This window comes from Physeter macrocephalus, chromosome 16, assembly GCF_002837175.3.
Source record: "Physeter macrocephalus isolate SW-GA chromosome 16, ASM283717v5, whole genome shotgun sequence".
In the NCBI taxonomy this organism is placed as follows: domain Eukaryota; kingdom Metazoa; phylum Chordata; class Mammalia; order Artiodactyla; family Physeteridae; genus Physeter; species Physeter macrocephalus.
In genome coordinates, this window is record NC_041229.1 from 84,240,943 (window position 1) to 84,258,902 (window position 17,960).

Genomic DNA, 17,960 nt, shown 5'->3' on the forward strand with positions numbered 1-17,960 from the left:
GGGGGGAGACGCAAGAGGGAAGAGATATGGGAACATATGTGTATGTATAACTGATTCGCTTTGTTCTAAAGCAGAAACTAACACACCATTGTAAAGCAATTATACTCCAATAAAGTTGTCAAAAAAAAAAAAGAGAGAGAGTGATCAGCTGGTATTCAATTACAGTGTCAAATGCTATGAATGGGTCAGGTTGGGTAAGGACAGAGAATTGACTGTGGGATTTATCAATGTGGAGGTCTCTCAGGGCCTTGTCATGAACTGTTGGGTAACGTGGATCGTGGGAAAAAAATCTTGTTGGAGTGAGATCAAAACATAGTGAGAGGAGAGAAATTTGAAGCAGTACAGTACATACAACTATTTTAGTGATTTTTGTAGCAAAAGGGAGCAGGAAAATGAGGCAAAAGGTAGAGGTCAAGATCTATGTTTAGGGAGTTCTCTGGTGGCCTAGTGGTTAGGATTCTGGGCTTTTCCTGCCAAGGCCTGGGTTCAAGGCCCAAAAAAAGATCTATCTTTAGAGATGGGAGAAAACAATCGACATGTTTGCATTTTGATGATCCTATCTTGCACTAGAGAGGGAAAAATCAATGATGCAGGGGAGAGAGAGGAGAATTCTCTTAGTGTCCATGAGAAAGCAAGAAGAAATAGGATATGGTGCATAAATGGAGGTGTTGGTCTGGTTGAGAGCATGGATGGTCAATCCATAAAAATTGAGGAAAGCAGAGCTGATAGACTCAGATACAGTGGGGTGGAGCTTCTCGTCTGATTTTCTCAGTGAAAATCAATAAGTCAGGTCATCATCTTAGAGCAAGGATGGAGGAGGAGGCATTGTGGGTTTGAGGTATGAGGGGGAAATTGTGAAAGTCATCTAAACTCTAGAGAATGGGTGCATGAAGTGGCTGGAGACTTGTATATGGTTTCTGGGCATCTCTGGGGGCCCAGTCAGCCTCATTGGTGTATATTTTTCTCTAGGCACAGTCAGCTCAGGTGCAGCGCAGGTAGAGTTGGATTTGGCCATGGTTGGGCTTTTGCAAGGATAGTATGAAGAAAGGAGAGAGAGGGGCAAGGGCATTACTTATGTGTGCAAGGAGGCGATTCCATGGAGACTAAGCTGGGTAGGAAAGGAAATGAAGACACAAAGGAGTGAAGGCCAGTGAAGAGGTGGTAGGATTAAGGAATTTTCGATCTTAGTGGGTCAATGAACTGTCAAAGCGATGGAGTGGGATGGAAAGATAGGAAGTGGTGGTTGGAGGGTGGGATGAAATAGAAAGGATGGAGGGGTGAAATCAATGTCAACATCAAGACTATGAGAGTGAGTGGTTGGAGCAGAAGAGGTCGAGGTGCTGAAAGGCCAGGGCGCCAAAAAGATAATAGGTATTGAAATTCTCAAGAATTAGGGTAGGACCAGTGCTAGAGAAAAGGATGGTGAGATAGGAGCTAAAGTCTTCAAGGACTGAGGGGGAGAGAGCTGGGTATCTATAGACTTCAGCTGCCAGTTCAGGAGAGTAGGTGCTATAGTCTGATGGCAGGAGGGTCAAAGCCGGGGCATTTCATGGAGGAGGGAGACTAGTGTGAAAGTACCAGAGAGAACAGGTCCTGAAGTGTGAGGGGCACGGAGAGAAGCAGCTACCACCTGAGGGAGCTACAGAGGAAGAGCCAAGAGTCAGAAGAAGAAAGTGAAGGGGTCCTTCAGAAAAGAGGATGCAGGTGATTGTGTCGAGGACAGACCTGAGGGCGCAGTGGAAGGAGATGGGGTTGCTTAGGACATGGACTCAGTCGCATGGGATCCTGAACCTCCTGCATCCTAGTACCTCTGGAAATGCTGAGACTTTATGACTTCTAATTTACTACCTCCCTCCAGGACCCTCCTCTCTTGTTTCTACAGGACCATCCTCTCTGGCCATTCCAAATACTTCCCATCCTCCCTGGCTTCTCTTTCATTTTCAGGCTTTCCATTTACCTTACCATTTCTTTCCTCCCTCCCTCCGTCCCTCCCTAACTCCCTTCCTTCCTTCCTTTCTTTTTTCCTCTCTTGCCCTCTCCTTTTGTTCTCCTTCCTTACTTAGAGAACATAGGGTGTAAAATAGCAGAAAGAGAAAAAAAGAAGAAATGACAAGTGGCCCCATCAGCTGTTAGCACTTGGCAGACACAGGGTGTAGTGTTCCCAAGAGGATGCCCAGGGAGAGGCTTTACTCCCTCCTTCTTTGCCTCTGTGTTCCTGGACATTTATGTTCTCCTCATGTTGACAGGCCCAAAAGAGGGAGAAAAAAGTCTCCCAGGAGTGTCTATCAATGGCCAAGTTTGGTCCAGTACGTTCCGAACTTACTAGACAACCTCATCTATATAAGGCTACAGTAGGAAGCTCCAGGGGCCACACAGAAGATGCAGAGAGTATACTCTTGCTTCTCAAGAACATAGAGGAGGAGGGCAGCCTTCAGAAACAGTCAATGGGAGTGCACAGCGCTGCCCAACCAGGGCGCAGTTCCCACAGCCATCATCCTCTGAGTTCAAAGACCTGTTCCAAATGCCCTGTTCCAGCCAGTCACTGAGTTATCAAAGGTCACCCATAATTCCTGAGGTGGAGAGAGTTTTTGGCTTATGGGCTTATCAGCCTTTGTTTATATAAATTATTATTTTTTTTTTTATTTTTATTTATTTATGTATTTATTTTTGGCTGTGCTGGGTCTTCGTTTCTGTGCGAGGGCTTTCTCTAGTTGCGGCGAGCGGGGGCCACTCTTCATCGCGGTGCGCGGGCCTCTCAGTATCGCGGCCTCTCTTGTTGCGGAGCTCAGGCTCCAGACGCGCAGGCTCAGTAGTTGTGGCTCACGGGCCCAGTTGCCCCGCGGCATGTGGGATCTTCCCGGACCAGGGCTCGAACCCGTGTCCCCTGCATTGGCAGGCGGATTCTTAACCACTGCACCACCAGGGAAGCCCTGTTTATATAAATTATAATTACTGAATGGTAGACTTACAAGAGACTTTTAGAGCATCTTTAGAAAATATATTGTTTGAATAGATACAATGTCATTTTGGCGTTATTTTTACCCCTGAGAAAAACAAGAGTGAAAGCACCGAGAGAGTTGCAGTGATTTTTCTCAAGGCCACTCAGAGAGTAGATAAGAGGACTGTCTCCGGGGCCTTCTAACACCACATTCAGCCCACCTTCCCCTATCACAGCCTGCTTCCCCTAAACTGAAGACACTATAGGAATCAATCAGATAAACTGAGAAATTTGCTCATAACCCAGTGGCTAGAGAGGGCTGGAACTTGGATGGAGATCCAGTTTCCCGAGGCAGTGCCCTCTGCCTTCCGGTCCAAGTACTTCCAGCCTTGTCTTACAGTTTGCTTGGCCCTCCACTGTGGGCTCAGCCCCACCCCAGCTTTGGGGACTGATTAGGCTCAAAGACAAAAGAAGCAGAATGTGACTGGGGTCCAGAGTTCACAGCTCCGCAGCAATCCTGCTCTGATCTCATATCTAGGGTCAGTAACAAGTGGCCGCTCACTTTGCCACGCTGTGACCAAGCCCCTGCCTCAAGCTCATCATATGACCATCAGAGCCTGAGGCGCTACCTTGACTTCTCCCCAACACTCATATCCTCAGGGCTGGGAGGAGCTAAGGCGACACAGAGTTAGTGTCACCTTGAACAGAACGTCAACATGAACTACTAAGTGAACAGACAGGTTTGGCCTCTTTAAAAAAGGTATCATTAAAGAAATGAGAGTAAACATCATAAGGAACAATTTCAAATTTAAACAATACAGAAATTTATAAAGTAGGAAGTGAATTTCTTCTTCTTCTATTTCAATCCTAACCACATTCTTTTAAAAAGAATTCTTGGGAATTCCCTGGCAGTCCAGTGGTTAGGATTCCATGCCCTCACTGCTGAGGTTCAGGGTTCAATCCCTGGTCAGGGAGCTAAGATCTCACAAGCCTTGTGGCACAGCCAAAAAAAAAATTCTTATTAACTGTTAAATAATCCTTATTGACTATGTCAAATTCTTTTCAATGCTAGCCAGACATTTACATATACATATATCTATGCTCATTTGTGGAAATAAAGTGGTTTTTTCCCCCCAAGGGGATCATTTAACAGGGATATCTTTCCAAGTCATTGCCACAGTATTTCATTTTTAAAGGCCACACGATATTCCACAGTGTTATTTAAATGGTCCCACAATGGCGGACATTTAGGTTGTTTGGAACTTTTTCCATTGTAAGCAATGCTGCAATATGCTTCCCTGTATATATATCATTGTGCTAGAAGTTTGGAAGCTAGACTCCTAGAAACAAAGTTGCCACACTGCACGTGCATTTTAAAATTTAATAGACACAGCCAAATTGTCCTTCTCCCCAAATCATGGACCAATCTACACTCCCACCAGCAGTGTAGATTGGTGTGTGTGTGTGTCTTTCCCCACACCCTACCCAGTAATTTGCTTCCTTCTGGAGGTCTGCAAAAAAGCAATCTGTCAGACAGCGGAAGAGGCAAATGAGAATCTGTGCACAGTGAATACACCTGACACCCTATTGACTCCCAGAGCTTGTTCTGCTGATCCGGCTGCCTAAGCGGGGGTGCCCCCTCTCTCTTGGCTCCACGGGGAGCTCAGCTGAGGAATGGGTGATGAGGAGCACTGGGGCACTCTCCTTCAGTTTGATTTAAAGTCTACTCCTCAATCCACTGCTATTCAGGGACGACATGCTCTGATGGCTGATAAAATGCTCTAATTGTATTCTAGCTGGGTATAGTATTACAGCCAAGTGTTTATTCATTCCCATTAGGCAAAGTCTGCAGGCACTGGGTGCTCACCTTGATCTTTAATTGTAATCACAAAATCAAGGCCCCGCTGTCATCTCAAAGGCTCACTCAGACTCCCAACTTTAGAAGGTCTATTGGCCTTCATTCCAAGTGTGTAGGACAGGTGGATGCCTCCGTTACAGGGCTCCCTCCCCATTGCCTTCTCCCCTGATTTAAAATGAAGTGCAAAGGAAGAGAAAGCAGTGCTTGCTGAAGCTCAGGACTTTTAAAGCGCCAATCATTTGCATGAAATTTGGTGCCTACTTTTGTTTTTAAGACCACTTAATAGACTTCATTTCTTAAAACAAAACCACAGATTAATCTTTCCAGACTGAGTCCTTGGAAGAGAATGCCTACAAATTTATTCAGAGGACTTCAAGCAGTAAAAATAATGTGCAGTTCATTTTAATGGGTAATAAAAGGGCCCAAGAAAATGAACCTTTCCATACATGTAGCAGATGATTTTCAGAGGAGATTCACTTATTCCCTTATATTTTTTAAAAAAACCTTTAGGTTTTGTGAAATTGACACATTTATAGTAAATAATCAAATAATGCAGAAAAATACAATGAACAAAGTTTAAAAAATAACACATGAAACCCTACAACACAGCAAGAATCACCTTAACATTTTAGTGAAACATTTCTAGAAACAATCTGATCTTATATGGACCCTGTTCTTGTAAACTGATTTTTTCCACTTAAAAGTATTAATTGCCATTTTCTTGTATTTATTATTTTGGACATTGATAAACATTTTATTCTGTGATGCATCACAATTTACTCAGTCAGTTGTCTAATGATTCCACAGCAAATTATGAGTGTTTATTTCCCCACAAGGTAGCAGACATTGAATAGTAACATTAATGTTTACCTTTGCTAATGTGATAGGTGAAATGAAACAGATTTTAATTTGCATTACTTTTAAAACATTGAGGTAAAATTGGCAAAAACATTCTATGTTTCAGGTGTACAACATTATAATTTGATATTTGAATACACTTCAAAGTGATCACCACCAAAAGTCTAGTTATCATCCCTCACCATACAATTGACCCCTTTCACCCATTTTGCCCACCCATCAACCCCCTTCTCCTCTGGTAACCAGCAATTTGTTCTCTGTACCTATGAGTTTGTTTTTGTTTTGTTTGTTTTGTTTGCTTTGTTTTTTAGATTCTGTATATAAATAAAATCATATGGTGTTTGTCTTTCTCCATCTGACTTATTTCACTTAGCATAATACTCTCAAGTTCCATCTGTGTTGTCATCAAAGTGATCACCACCAAAAGTCTAGTTATCATCCCTCACCATACAATTGACCCCCTTCACCCATTTTGCCCACCCATCAACCCCCTTCTCCTCTGGTAACCAGCAATCTGTTCTCTGTACCTATGAGTTTGTTTTTGTTTTGTTTGTTTTGTCTGCTTTGTTTTTTAGATTCTGCATATAAATAAAATCATATGGTATTTGTCTTTCTCCATCTGACTTATTTCACTTAGCATAATACTCTCAAGTTCCATTTGTGTTGTCATAAATGGCAAGATTTTCTTCTTTTTTTGTCTGTGTGGTATTCCATTGTATATATATACCACATCTTCTTTATCCATTCACCCATCAATGGACACTTACTTAGGTTGTTCCCATATCTGAGCTATGGTAAACAATGCTGCAATGAACATAGGGGGGCATATATCTTTTCCATTTAGTGTTTTCGTATTCTTTGGATAAATACCTAGAAGTGGAATAGCTGGATCATTTGGTAGTTCTGTTTTTTATTTTTTGAGGAACCTCCATACTGTTTTCCATAGTGACTGCATCAATTTACATTCCCACCAACAGTGTATAAGGGCTCCCTTTTCTCCACATCCTCTCCAGTACTTGTTATTTCTTGTCTTTTTGTTAATAGCCATTCTAACAAGTGTGAGGTGATATCTCTTTGTGATTTTGATTTGTATTTCCCTGATGATTAGTGATGTTGAACATCTTTTCATATGTCTGTTGGCCATCTGAATGTCATCTTTGGCAAAATGTCTGTGCAGATCCTCTGCCCAATTTTAAATCAGGTTATTTATGTTATTTTGTTGTTGGGTTGAATTTGCATTTCATTATTAATGAAGTTTGACACTTTTTCATATATTTAATGACCAGTTTGTATTCTGTGCTCATTAAAAATTGGAGTATTTATCAAGAATAGTAACCATGTCACATACGTGTTGCATATATTTTCCCATTTGTTTTATAATTTTGTTTTTATTGAAATTACATTTAATTAATTATATATTTGCATTTCACTTTAAAAGTGAAAAATGTACTTTTAAAGGGGAAATGATACACGTATCATAGTGATACCAAGAGCTTTGACTGAAGAAAACGTGGGGGTAGGTGGCATCCTTGACGGAGGATGCAGAAGGATTCACTTGGCACTTACTCTGCCAGAGGCTTTGAAGATATTCTAACACTATTTGCTTATGCATTTTCCAAAAGTAAGGAAAGAAAACCCAGCTGGAAAAATCTAAGTATAATAAACTTATTTTTCATTCCTTTTTCCAAAGTTTCATGAATTGCTCAGACCACTTAAGACTGGGGTTGTTTTGAGGAAGAGTTTGGGTGGTTATAGCACCAGGGCTGCCGAAACGAAAACATAATTGGATGGGTTCTCTTTTACTATCATCTGGTTTCTTCTTTTCCTTTTCCTTCAGAAGGCTTCATATCTAAAATCTGCCTAAAGATCAAACGTGTTGTCGTTTGTATAAGGAACTGACCTAGATTTAGCTTTACTTGACAATAAGAGATTAAAGACAAGGAACCAAGCCAAAAATAAAACAACCTTGGAAAACATTATCTCAGATTTTGATGTGCTTGTTTTACAGTGCTTAATGGATAGTGGGGTCTGAATAGGAAATCTTTATTCATTTGGGCTCAAATTACTTTCAAAATTATGGAGAAGATATGTTGCCTACTCAAAAGAATGCTCTACTTTCAAGGATCTTAACAATTCAATTTTCTAGAAACAGATAAAAATTGTATAAATTTGGGGGGACATTTACTATGGGACAGTGTTCTTAGTGGTTTATATGAAAATTTAGATCTATATATCTTAAAAAATTTTTAAATTGAAGTACAGTTGATTTACAACATTGTATTATTTTCTGGTGTACAGCAAAGGGATTCAGATATATATATATTCTTTTTCAGATTCTTTTTCATTGTAGTTTATTACAAGATATTGAATATAGTTCCCTGTGCCATACAGTAGAACCTTCTTGTTTACCTATTTTGTATATAGTAGTTTGTATTTGATAATCTCAAACTGCTAATCTTCCCCTCCCCCTGCCTTTACCCTTTGGTAACCATAATTTCATTTTCTATATCTGTGAGCCTGTTTCTGTTTTGTAAATAAGTTCATTTGTATCATTTTTTTAGACTCCACATATAAGGGATATCATATATTTGTCTTTCTCTGCCTGCCTTACTTCACTTAGTATGATAATCTCTAGGTCCATGTTGCTGCCAATGGCATTATTTCATTCTTTTTTATGACTGAGTAATATTCCATTGTGTGTGTGTGTGTGTGTGTGTGTGTGTGTGTGTGTATGATCTTTTTTACCTATTCATCTGTTGATAGATACTTATATTGCTTCCATGTCTTGGCCATTGTAGTGCTGCTATGAACATTGAGGTGCATGTATCTTTTCTAATTAGAGTTTTTGTCTTTTCTGGATATATACCCAGGAGTGGGATTGCTGGATCATATGGTAACTCTATATATCTTTATGTCTATATCTATGCTTAATATGTTTGATATGCCCTGCTTCCCCCTGAAATTTTCCCCTTCTTCCCTGTGCCCCAGGCTTGAAAGAGCAAACTGAGGAAATTGTAGAGTGGTCTGGGAGTTTAATGTCAGAGATGTATTATCCTTTGCGTAAATATTTCAACCTCTTCTCAGGAGGGTTGGAACAAACCAGGAGAATATAAGGCATGGATCACTCCAACTATATGGGAATCGGTGAAAGGGACTCCTCCTTCAGTCAATATCAAAGCAAGATTGTGCTCTTAATTCTTAATCTCATTTATTTAAGAAAAAAACCGGTTTAAAAATATTACTTTTATTTTTTAATAAGTAATCCATACACATAGTAGAAAATTTACAATGTACCAAATGGCATATACTGAAATATAAGTTTCCTCTCCTTTCCTGTACCACCCAGTCCCCCTCCCAAGAGGCAACCATCATTGTCTTGTGTATCTATCTAGAGATTTTCTATGCACTCATACAATTACTCATGCACACACACGTGTTCTCTCTGAACCACTTCCTCACCGAAATGGAAACATAGCAGAGCACTGTCTTGCTTCCTCACTTAATGCCATATCTTGGAGATGCTTTATTCAATCCACCGTATTCATGTACCAAATATATTTAATCAGTTAAAAATAGTCTTTTACTATTACAAACAAAAGTAGCAATGAAAGTTCTTAAATATACATCATTTTGCACAAGCGTGGGTGTATTTGTTGGACAAATTACCAAGAAATGGAATTGCTGGGTCACAGGACTCATGCATTTTTTAAGTTTGAAAGATAATCAGTGTGTGATTCAGCAGAACTGTTTAGTAATTCTTATTTAATAAGATCATCCTGCTACATATAAACTAGTGTCTAGGTTAGAAGGGACCTCGAAGTTCCTTTCTGGAAATGTCTCAATTAGGCGCAAACTACAAATTTCTGGAACGTATAAAAAAGGTATGAGTAGGGCCTGTCCAAAGCAATGTCAGGGTAGACCTGTGGAGCCCTGCAGATCCTGATGCGTGATAGTAAGTGACCTTGGGGACTTAGAAGTGTGACTTATGGGGGCTACCAATGTTGCACACTGTAGGTGGTGCTGACTGCTATTGATTAGACTGAGCCAGAGGAAATTATAGATGTTAGACCATTTTTTATCTACAAAAATTGCAACTGTCATTTTCATTTCATTAGCAGCTCAGCTAACATTGTTTATTTTTTGGTATCTTAGGGAAAATTCCTTGGGGAACTGGGGAAGATTTCACAGGGAAGGTGGATTTTGGAGTCTGGAAAGCAGAAAGATAGGAGCGAGGGTCAGGAAACTAGACAAGAAAATCACAAATAGAGGGTATCGGAGACCCCTGGGCATGAGCTTGTATAGAAGATAAAAGTGTGACTCAAAGGACTGATGTCTCTTTTCTGCAAATTTTCATGAGCTGCAGTGGATGTCCCAGGTCCCTCTGCATGAAGCAGAAAACTGTAGTCCAGAAAGAATGATGGGGTCAGGGCGGCAGTGGCTCCCATCCCTACCTTAAATATGTGCATCTGGATTAGGGTTTTAAACTCACAGTAGAAGCTGATGGGGATTGAAATTTTGGCCCATTTTGGGATTTGGTACTGCAAACTTCAGTTCAACATTGTGGTCAATATCTGCCCTGCCAGCATAGATTTAAAAGTGGCCCTGAAGTTCATTATCTTAAATGGTTGCTAAGGGGATGATTATAGGAATTTCCCCACACTTAGAGAAGAGTCATCCTGGAGCACTGGGATAAATATATAGTGAGGGAAAGTGTGTGTCCTTCCAAAATTATAGATACAATATAACAATGTTAGAGAGAGTTTAACAACAGAGGGGGAAACACCGCCTATAATCACCACCCTAACAAAACAGCTCTGAATATTTACATAATTCTTCCAACTCCTTGACCATTTGCTTTCATATTTTCACACCATTGCAATCACAAGCTTTTCTTATTTAACATCTCAGTTTGGCTAATTATTGTTTTAAATGGCTGCATACTAGTCCTTTGAGTGGTTGTACTGTAATTTGCCTTAGTCCCCCATTTTCAAACATTTCAGGCTGCTTTCCAATTTCTTGCTATTAGGGAGAAGCACCCTTTTCATCTCATGGCCTGAAAAAAGGTTTCTGTCTATATTTTATTCTTCTTATTAAAGTAAATGATTCTGCCGTATGGCTTCCCTCTGTCAGCAGAGAAAGCTATTTCTCTATTTTACTAGTATTAAAAGGGATAATAGGTATAGCAAAGCACTTAGCACAGTGCTTGGCAAATAATGAGTGCTATATAAATGTGAACTCTGATTATTACTAGTCAAGGTCTTTCATCTTCAACGTCAGAAAAAGACCAGCAAATAAAGAAACTATTGGGAAGATATTGGATTGCCCACAGAGAATTAGGATCAACAACTGGGGAGGAACCAAGGGGAGGCTGGCTGCAGAACCAGAGCCCATGTCATGCCACAGGACCTGTCTGGTTTCCGGACATCTCTGTTGGTACTGCCGCCATCAGTGCCCCTAGACCTGGTTGTCAGTACTTCATCCCCGGGAAGAATTCTAGATAGCCCTTGTGTTTTTGCTTCATCTACTTAAGATTCAAAGATCTGGATGGGGAGACCCAGATAGCTGAGCCTAAGTCATGGGCATCTGTAGTGGGAGGTAGGGCCCTGCCTTCTACCAAGGCTCTCACAATGGAGAAAGTACCCCAAATAGAAAGCCATTTGAGTGCTGGGGAGCCAACGGGCAAATATCTTCAGGGTGAAAAATGATATGTTTTTTATGAAAAGTCACTAATAATTAGGAAGTTTAAATCATTCTCCAACATGACCAATACTGACTTAGGAAGCAGGAAGTGTCCAAATTAAGAGAAATAGATTGCAATATAATTACATAATTTACTTAAAACACTCCAGTGCTTACCTATTACTTTAGGATGAAGTCCAAAATCCTTTCCCTGACCTATAAGACCTTGAATGATCTAGCCCCTGCCTTCGAAGCTAGATCCCTCACTCTACCCTTTAACTCCACTTCTTGGCTTTCTTTTTGATGCTCATTTCTTGCTCGTCATGCTGCTCCTTTTGCCCGGAAGGGTCTCCTTTCTATCCAAACAGCTCCCACCCCATCTAACACTATGTTTCTAGTGTCAGCTAAAACATTCTCTGCTTTAGGGAAGACTTCCTAGCTCTCAGAACAGTATGGGACCCTGTTATATGCACCCAGAGCAGCCTGTCTGTTGTATCACACATACCACAAGCTGTAAGTTCTGTGAGTGTGCGAACCTCATTCATTTAGCACTGTTTCTCCAGTGCCTAAAACAGTGCAGAAAGCTGACAATACACGTATGTAGAATGTTAACATCTTACGTAGCCATAGCACATTTATGGAAACAGAAATGAACATTGATACAATACTAGTAAGTAAACTACAGGCTTTATTCAGATTTCACCAGTTTTTCCATTGATGTCCTTTTTCTGTTCCGGACTCCAATCTGGAATACCATATTACATTTAATTATCAAGTCCTCTTGGTCTCCCTCTAGCTGGGATTTTTTTCCTCTTTTCTTTTTTCTTGTCTTTTGTGACTTTGACACTTTTGAGAAGTAGTGGTCAGCTATGTTGTGAATGTCCCTCAATTTGAGTTTATCTGATATTTTTTCATGATTTTTAAAGTTACGGATTTGGGGGAAGTATACCACCGGGGACACAAAATGTTGACATTTCTTATTATGGAAATGTTAACCTTGATCACTTAGGTAAGGTGGTATCTCTGGAAAGTTAGCATGTAAAGTTACAGTTTTTTCCTTTCCGTTCAGTAGAGGCAAGTCATTAAGTTGTGCTCACATTCAGAGGGTGAGGAGGGAAGGTCTACTTCCTGGAGAGAGAAGAATCAAATAATTTGTGGACACATATTAAAACCACCACAGTAATTTATTTGGGGGGGGGGATCATTTGAGTCTATGCTACTATTCAGTTTCTTTTAAAAATTTCACACACTAATTTTAGCATTCATCAGGGTTCTTGCCTGCCCTGAAGCAATCATTATTGTGGTATTCCTGGATTCCTTTTAGCACAAAGAATGCAAATCCTTGCTCATAAACTCATTTGAAATTTGATATTTAATTTTCTAACCAACCGGAGGCATTGTCCCTGTGGCAAAGAGTATTCGTTTGGGCATAGTGAGAATGAGGGTTTTTTGGAGGGTGTTGTGGTTTTTTTCCCCTTTTTCTAGCCTTAACTTTGAAGTCAAACCATAGTCCTTAATTTACAAGAACAGGTCTCAAATTTTCAGCTCAGATATTTCTTATGAAAATTAAGACAGGAGAGTTAAAAGAACGAGGAAAGGTACTATCCTCAAAATGGGGTGATTAAACAGGCAAAAATTAGAGAGACACAGAGAAATTTTTGAGTCTTCAGTTTCATCAGCGAATCTTATAACTTCTGGAATCTTAGATGTTGCTTAAAAGACAAAGTCCTTATCCCTCACCTATTTTCTCTCTGGCAGCAGGAAGCACATTTCACAGTCAATTCTCCCAAGAGAGACGAGGATGGTGAGAGAATGGAGGGGCAGAAACTATATAAATGGTAAAGCTCCTTCAGAGAGTAGAGATTGATATTATTATTATTATTCTAACTGCTCAATACAAAAAAGCAAAAACTTGGCAACACAATATTGCCTTGTTTCTTGGAAGAAAAGTGGGGAATAACTTTGTCTCCATCTGCTAGGGACACCGAAAACAGGCCGACTCTTTACTCAGTGTGTAATCTCGGTGGGAGTGGGATAGAATGAGGTGGAAGCCCACCAGAAATAATCCTGAGTTCTATGTTTTAAAAAACAACAGGAGCTTTGGAAGAGCTTCAAAATCAAGAGAAGAAAACCACAGTGATATCTGAACACTGAACTGGAATTATTAAGTATTCAGAGGATGAAAAACATGCAGATAGGAAGTGATTCAAAGGATCAGGAGAAAGGTTATTCTGTGACTAAAAAACAATTTTTTTAAAGAAATCTTTTCGTAACAAATACCTCGTAACAGTACCATGGAACCTTGACTCTTGACTCTGGGCTGCAACTTGCATTCCAGATGACTTGTAAAGCAATGATTTATTGGTCCCGGAGCCAGTGAGCTTGGGAGCAGTTCAATAAGACAGTGTGGTCTGTGGGTCCTGAATCATTATTCTACCTGGCAACCTTATGACAGCTGCTGAATCTTGGAGGGGGCCAAGAGGAAATGATGTTGATTTGTAGAGGGAGTGGAATTCTTTGTCAATGAAAATATAATTTTGCTTCTTTCAGGCACATACATCTCTAGAAAACCACATCAGCCTGTACTGACAATTTAACATAGACCAAAATCTGGGAAAAGGAGCATTGCTTTGCATTTTCTAAAGACCTTGTACTTGTTAAAAGTTTCACCCCAGTTCTATTGATATACTTTCTATAAGATAATATGGTGCGAACTTCTCCTTTATACTCTTCTCCGAAATGTCGGTAAATTAGTGCTCTGTTGGTGAGTGTGACGCACAGTGTACTTATCATATATCTTTAAAGGAATAGTTCTGTATTTTGTAAGTAATCATAATACCTCCATATGTATATATATGTGATGTGACACATATACATATAACAATCGTGTGTTTAAGCACATTTTGAAAAATGAGGAAACTGAGACTCAGAGACTTTAGGTAACTTGGGGAAAGTTAACCAGATAATAACAGAGCTAGTAGCCAAAGACTGGAACGTGGCTCCTCGCCCAGTCTTTCCACGGCACTGGCTCCTCTGGATAGAGAGTCTTGCACAGCTAGCCTCCAATGACCCACTGAACAATAGAAAAAGTGCCTGCATTGCAAAGTTCAGCAGGATCAATCAAAAGCAACTCTATTTTCTCTACATTAAGCATCAAAAAATTAAAAGTCATCCAGGCTTGAATCTCAGATAGACCGGTAATAAGCTGTGATTGCTCTTAGGTAGAGCCCCCCAGGAAGATGCTCTAGGCTCTGGGTGACAGACACATGAATAGTCAAACCCCATCAAAAAGTCATTCTGCCCAGGTCTGGGGAAGGGGTTCCTTGGAGAAAGGAGGGATGATGTTCCAGTGGACTCCAGAGTCCAGAGGTTCAAACCCAGAGCAGGGAGAGCCTTGTGTGTGGCACAGAACCTTGGGAGGAGATTTCAACCAGCAGAGAATGTAATTACCTGGTAGGAAGTAGGCTGCAATTTACCTTCTCCAAGGGTGCACAGTCTTTGGTTACTAAAAAGGCATTTGCTTTCAGTACAATAAACGGAGTTCAGTACAATAAATGGACTTTCTCATACTTGTAGTGGATTTTAAAATCTAAATGTTGTGACTTGGACTATGATATTTTTCAATCCTACTATTAGGGATACACACACACACACATATATTGATGGTCTTATATTCAATAAGTTAATGTTGGACAGAATACTTGATCAAGGCACCAACTGCATTCGAATTAATTCCGATGTCTGAAGTTGCTTGTTGGAGAAATAATGACAAGATTTAAGCAATTCCAATCAGATACAACCCTTATGAAAAATAATATTTGGTGGATAGGCTGAATGATGTAATCAAACTCTAGTAATTATTTATACTCACATGTTCAGTGTCTGAAATACTGGTCTTCCAAGTATTTCCAAAAGTACAAAAGAACTTGTATTTATTGAAGATGAATCCAAGATACTGATAAGGCACATTCCTTATTAAAATGTGAATATTTAATATTCCACATTAATGAACAAACTACGGCTCAGGGGTCAGCTAAGTGAGTCCCAGGGGCCTGGGCAATAATTCTGGGGCCTGAAAGTCAGTATCTCACCCTGTGCCATGTGTCTAGATAGTCTTTGCTTGTGGTCCCTGGTTTTAGATTCCTTCCCATTATGGAGTTACCATTCCCTAGGAGGTTGCCAGGAAAATCCCTGAGTGCCAGTCCCAGGCTGGATAACTCCCTGACTGGGCTTCCTTGGGAAGCAGAACAGAAGAGGGGGGCTAACCCCTCTGTTAGGATTCATGGGGTACTCAGATTCTCCTCCCTCAAAGACTAAAGGAGCTTGGGACCAATCAACTCACTTCTGAGTCCTTGCTTTCTCCTCTTGCACAAAGCAGGCATTTAAATATTTAAGAAGTTATTGGAGGAAAATGTAACATTGAATACTTCTGAGAAATTAGAGTAGTTCTAAAACAAGTCAGTGGATAAGAAGATAATTTCCCTGTAAAGGGAGAATGCATCCTATGTAGTATTCATGATATTTCTCTCTGAGCCTTTCTTTAAGTCCTCATCACAAGGGTTTATTGAGTGTTCATGGTCAGTCCTAAGTGAGGTGCAGGGTAGGCCTTGGGGCCTCTACTCAAAACTGAGGCCTGTGGTCTGCTTGCTGACTGACAGTCCCAGGAATGTTCCGTGCAGAATTGCACAGTGCCCTGTGGCGTGAGACTACTCACATCACCAGCTTAAGATGCCATTCAGGGAAAACACAACTCCACACTGCCGGCCTGGGTGCATTTGGAAGGACGGAAAATGGGGCTCAAATGTTAAAGCTCTCATTAAATACAATATTATGGAGAAAACTCCAGAAAAACTCATTTTCAACAAGGTTTTATGTTTAAGTCCTTATTTTTTTTCCCTGCTTCCCAAGACTTGCCCAAATGAATTTCAGAAAACTTGGAGAGATTTTTGCCTATCACCCTAATATAGTAGAACATCATTTTCCTTGTCTTTTGCAGATAATGACAGACAGCTAGCTGTGTTTCCACTCGGCTCTGATTCTGCATTTTGGGCAGCATAAAGGAAAACATCTCGTTCCTTTTATAGAAAAGCAATCCCCTGAGGTTGGCCCTTAAAAGCTGTTTTCATCCATGGATGTTGCTGCAGCCAAATTCTCCAACTCCCAAACTACCATTATGCATTTTCTCTCGGACAGGGAATTTTAGGATCATCCATCCCGACCCCATAATGAAGCCATTTATTTCTCCCTGAGGTGGAAGATTCATTTATTTTTTCCTTGTTTCTTCTTGGCAATTATCTCTATTGCTACCCATAATCTGCCCAGTCGTTTTTGATAACATCCTGTGATTACAGCCAATTGGCTCATGTTGCAAGCTGAAGAAAAGTTAACCAGGCACAGAAATATCACTCGCGTTAAAGAAGGCCAACTTTCAGTAGGCTTGTGCTTGAGAGGTTTTTGGTGGGGAAGGATGGATGTTAACCTGACACTGACATTCAGTTAAAAAAAATAAGTCAATGCTCAAAATAGGGCTGAGTATCATATGGTAGTTCCTTACGGCAGAGCAAAGGACAAATCTGCCTGCAGATGAGGTCAAAGAATGTCTTGCTGATTTTCAAATATTGTCCCAATTAATACACTAGGCAGCATTTCAGAAGACAAAGAACTAGGGAATCTTAATAAAGATGATGATAATAATAATAGCAACAGTAGTAGTAGCCACTGCTTATTTAGCTGAGTCATTTGCATTTATTAACTCACTTTATTCTTTCCACAACCCTTTCACAGGAAGGCTATGTGATTTTCTCAAGGTCACCCAGCTAGTAAGTAGCAGTGAGGATCTGAACTTGACTCTGCATGCTTGAGTTATTTGATGCCCAGCCCTGTGCTTGGCATTGGTGGGGAATATGAGAGAAGCACAGACACTTTTCTTGCCCTTGAGTTAACAGTCTGGCTGGGGATAGATAATACACCAGAAATTCTTAAAGAGTAATGACCAATCATCTACAATTAAATGCCTCAGTACTTAATCCCCTGTTCCTAGTCAATAGTTTTTTTTTATATTAGATAGTCCCTGTTCAAATTACTAGTGTGGTTTCTGTCTCCCAATTGGATCAATGCCAAGAGACACACAACCCATAGGCACTCAGAGATGATGAGAGGCATTTAGGGGGCAAAGTATGAAGGCTGGAGCCACTGCTTTTTAGCTGTAAAACCTCTGGCAAGTCACTTACTCTCTCAGTCTGTTTCTTCATCTGAAAGAAGTGACTAATATATCTTTTTTTTTTTTTAGCATTTTAAAAAATCTTTATTTATTTATTTTTTAACATCTTTATTGGAGTATAACTGCTTTACAATGGTGTGTTAGTTTCTGCTTTATAACAAAGTGAATCAGCTATACGTATACATATATCCCCATATACCCTCCCTCTTATGTCTCCCTCCTACCCTCCCTATCCCACCCCTCTAGGTGGTCACAAAGCACCGAGCTGATCTCCCTGTGCTATGCGGCTGCTTCTCACTAGCTATCTATTTTACATTTGGTAGTGTATATATGTCCATGCCACTCTCTCACTTCGTCCCAGCTTACCCTTCCCCCTCCCCGTGTCCTCAAGTCCATTCTCTACGTCT